The sequence below is a fragment of the Haplochromis burtoni genome, unplaced genomic scaffold, assembly GCF_018398535.1.
Source record: "Haplochromis burtoni strain Fernald_Lab_line unplaced genomic scaffold, NCSU_Asbu1 Contig_211, whole genome shotgun sequence".
NCBI classification, from domain to species: domain Eukaryota; kingdom Metazoa; phylum Chordata; class Actinopteri; order Cichliformes; family Cichlidae; genus Haplochromis; species Haplochromis burtoni.
The window spans coordinates 143,746-148,395 of record NW_024582572.1 but is presented as its reverse complement, the minus strand read 5'-3'; positions in this window follow the sequence as shown (position 1 = coordinate 148,395).

Genomic DNA, 4,650 nt, shown 5'->3' with positions numbered 1-4,650 from the left:
CTCAAATGTGCAGGACTTTCCCTGAAAATGCAGCATTGATGGTTGTCACGTCCATAGGTGTTGTTGCTTTACTCAACATGTTTTGTTCTTTTTGTGTTTTGTTTAAAGGCTTTTTGGATTGATTAATAGTTGTAGTTTCAGAGGCAGTTATCCCTCCATGTGCTGTACGTAAATGCAAGGGAAACCGCAGCTGAACACAATAATAGTAATCAGTAATCCACTCACGCCACTTCTTCCTCTCCATTTACAGATTTATAACAACATGTGAGTTTCCGTGGTCACGTGGTCTCTGTGGTGACTGAAAAAATAAGGCCAACAATGCTTTTCTTTCTTCTCCCATTGGAACACATCTAGACTACGTTTAGGGGCAAACAGCAAGTCCTCGAGAATCTTTTGGTTTCAGAGTGAAATCCTGGTTTTGATTCAAAGTTTGGTTTACGGTCACATTGTGATGAAAGGAAATCAATGAAGTAAAGAAAACAAAAAGACGCCAGGTTTGTTTGTGACACCTGGCAGCGTCTGTCGTCCTTAAATAAAACTAAGGTTCTCTCAGAGAGACAAAATCTCACCTCACAGAGACACAATTCAGTCAAACTGTGGTGTTCGGTCGTTCGAGCAGGTCCTCCCCACTATGTCCAAATGTCTACAATGACTGAATCCTGTTTTTAGCTCCTTTGTTTTCAAATGTCAGCCATCAGGGAGAAGCAAACATCCAAGCCAACAACCTCCCGATTTGTGGATGCCCCCCAAAAACGAGCTTTCTCTCTGTGTGTGTGTGTGTGTGTGTGTGTGTTTGTGTGTGTGTGTGTGTGTGTTTGTATGTGTGACATAGTTGTGTTGACAATTTAAAGTGATGTAGGGCGGACAGATTTAGAAAATGACATCTGTTTAAATAGAGAAAAAAAACTTTCCATCTGAACCTGAAAACACGTCACTCTCCTCTCTGGAGGTTATGAACCCAGACGTGGGTGCTTATCTGGGGCAAAGGGAGGGAGGAGAACTGAAAAACTCCAGAAGAAGATGAAGTAAAAGTTCAGAAAAGCCTCGTTGCAGTTTAGAGCAAGTGTATTTCGGTGCACAAAATTCTCAGTTTTGGGGTCAGAGTCTGAGCCACTTTTGGTAAAGCAAAGGAAAGAAAAGACAAAACAACAATTATGTGTTAAAGGTAGAAAAAAGTAGTAAATAGCAAAAGGTGTTTAATCTTTATTCTCATAAGACTGAAAAGGCAAGCTCGTCAGCACACAAAGACTTCTGTCAGAAACAGTTTCAATCACAGGAAAGGATGAAGTGAAACAGGCGATAATCCCCAGGGCTGAAAAATGAAGGCTGTGCAGAAGCGCTAAAACCCACAATTCTTCTAATGGACACTCCAAACATGAGCGAATCACCTCAGACTCACACGTTAAAACACTCAGCTGCGAAACCTTTGGTCTCTATAGCTAATTACCCCCTTCATATTCACTGTATGGGGAGTGAATTAAAAATAGTTCATCCATTTGGATGCTGGTAAGGCTTAAAAGAAAAACTGAGTGAAGACGATTAGATACCGAGAATACGTGGACAGGAATCACATGACTTCACCCCAAACAGGGAGAAAAAGAGTCAAGAAAAACATGAGCTGGGTGGAGAACTTTCTTTGTGTCCATTAAACCTCTTTGCAGTGGTTTAACGGCGCCAATTAGATTAATAGCTGCTTACATGACGAATAAACTCCGAATATTGTAGTTGATGGATATGATTAAGCATGACTTTGAATTGTGTTTCAGTTTTTTGGTTGAAATGTGGCCAGATGTGTCATGTGTCAGGTTTGTTTCATAAAGCACATTAACGGTAGTTATTCTGGTGAACAGCTGATATTTTTTTAGTTCTGCATCACTAACCACTTTACTCTGTTGTAAGAGTGAGTCCATGCAGCACTTTCTTCTGTGCTGTTAAGTACTTTTCAACCATGAACACTGGAGCATGCAGACTGAAGGAGCCGGGGGTCAAACTGAGTTCTCTAGCTGTAATTTAGGGCGTTTCCTACACCTCTAGTTAATTTACTGTGGCTATAATCTGCTGATGAGTTAGTAAACTTGTAGTTTTTCCCCCGTTTGGTTTCTTTTCACAGATAAAGCTCCAAACAAACTCCAGGTGAACCAAAAGATGTTACTGCAAACCATGTGAGAACATTCAGTCCTCATACAAGTCAGGTCTCTTCAGGGGAGGAGCCAGACAGGAAGAAGGTGTTGTGTTTGGACCAGTGCATGATGTTAATAATAATGTACTCCTCCTGTGGTACTCGGTTACATCCCAGAATACAAAGTATACCTGGCAGTCCGAAGGAATTTAGCTCTAACTGGCAGTGTTCACGTGGTTGTCGAGTCACCTCCTCCACAGGGTCTTAGCACAGCTGATGGACCAAACAGCAGAGGTGTGAAACACTCAGAAACATTCAAATATTGACAAATGGCTCATTTCCAAATAAAGAGATTGTGAATGAAGTAAATCAGACACGACATCAGTACACTCTTTGTCTTCTGTACGAAACATTTAGCTGTAGTTGACAGACCACAGAAATCAAAACCTGAATGATGCACTGAAGCAATGATGAGCTGTGCTTAGTTTATGGAAACAAAGAACAAAGAAACAACAGTAACTGAATATGAATCTTTAAATTTAAGTTAAAATCCCAAAAGCACATTGGGATTTTGAACACAGGTGGAAAAAGTTGGGCTTCCACAGAATCCTGAGGCTGCCAGAGGAGCATGGACTGGGCAGATGGATACGGTATCATTCCCACCAGGACTTTGTGGAACAAACATCTGGGCTTTAAGATTCTCCAGAATGTTTCAGTGCGTGACAATCAGCCGGCGTCGTGCATCTTCATGATGAATGTGGTCTCTCCCCCTGAGGATGGACAGAACATATGGTGCTGGCGGTGCTGGTGGACAGGGACAGTGTATTAATTAGGACAGATTGTATGTTTTTTTAATATTTGAGGTCAGCTGCAGGATGCTTCACTCCAAGCCAAACATGACTGTCAGCCTGGGAGATTTAAATGGGATTTAAGGGAAAGGAGGAATTTCATGCTCCGTTATTTCACACCAACATTTTCCACCGACTTTCTCTCCCATATAAGGTTTGCATGTGTGTGTGTCCGCTGACCCGTGCTGCCCTCCATGTCTTTCCACTGGAGAGACTGACAGCCTTATATAGAGCTGCAGGAGCAGAGAGGACAAAGTAGGACAGCGAGTCCACATGCAGCTCCTGGACTCACCTGATGGCTGTCTCTGTGAGGACCTACGGCACCTACAGCCTGTCACAGTGCTGACTCCGCCTGTAGCTGGTTGAACTGGAGCAACCAGATGGTCAGTATGAAATGCTTTATTATTACTAATTATTACTATTACTGCCGCGCTCCTTTCAAAAGCAATCAGAGATGGTAGGTGTGTCTTTTCACAATCCATCACACTGAAGATGTTCCTGCATTGGCCTTAATCACATCGTCACAGTTTGAGGGTTCACACTCGGTTTCAGGGTTGTGGTTAGATTTAGGTTAGTGCGGAAGGCCTCAGAAGATCAAATATGTATATCAATAACATAATGAGAACATGTCACTGCACAATCATAATCTAGGACAATATGGCTTAATTCTATTTATTTCCATGGATTACCATTTTATAGAGACAGAGTGAGTCACACTCACACACAAAGAGTTTATTTAGTCCACTAATCAGAAACTTTATATTCTAAATCATAAAGCAAGACAAATTCCTCCTAATACGCACATTAATCTAAAGGGGTTAAATAAATAGAGACCACAAGGCCTCCTGGATGAGAACGAAGACCTTCCAATCTTTGTGTATAACTCGCAGTGCTGGGTTTGACCTATGAACAGACTTCTTCAGAGAAACAAGCTTCTGTGGGAGAATCAAGTTTCATTTTTCTTTATCATCATTTGGCATCTAATCAAATTCCCATGTACTCCTAAAACTCGAGGGCAGTGGTGCTCAAACATTTACTGGCACGGTTCATATCAAAAGTTTAAACAATGTAATGCCCCATATCCCCCATATCACTCGGTGCAAATTTAAACCAGTGAAACAAAATCCAAGATGATTTTCAGTGAAATGAATCGGCAGAAAACCAATAGCACAGGAGTAAACTCTTTCAGGCATCGTCTTTCAACCATCCTTGCTTAATTAATCCAAATTCTTTCCCTGGTTGTTCACACCTGCACTGACTCACAGTCAGAGTTTAAACGGTCGTAAATGTTATTTATCTTCATTAGAGGGAACCAGTGAGAACTGCAGGAGGCTCTATCATAGGTGCAGACTGAATGTTGATCAGCACTCCAAGAACTGGAGGAGGTGTGCGTTAGTTGACTTAGCTAAGACGGAGCAATATCGACCTCTGATAGAAGAAAGCTGAACTGCAGGTTGTGGATAAACAATGAAACATCTCACGATCAGAAATAAGATTTCCATACCTAGAATCTGATGCAGTGGACTATTCTGATTCTGCATCGCAATGAAAAAGAAATCTGTTCAAATGAATGCACAGAATCGATCTATGTATCAAACCTCAGCTGAGCAGTTATTACCACAGATCAATACCACATGAGCCCAAAAGCCAGTAACTGATTTCCAACCAACTGGAGGAATTGGT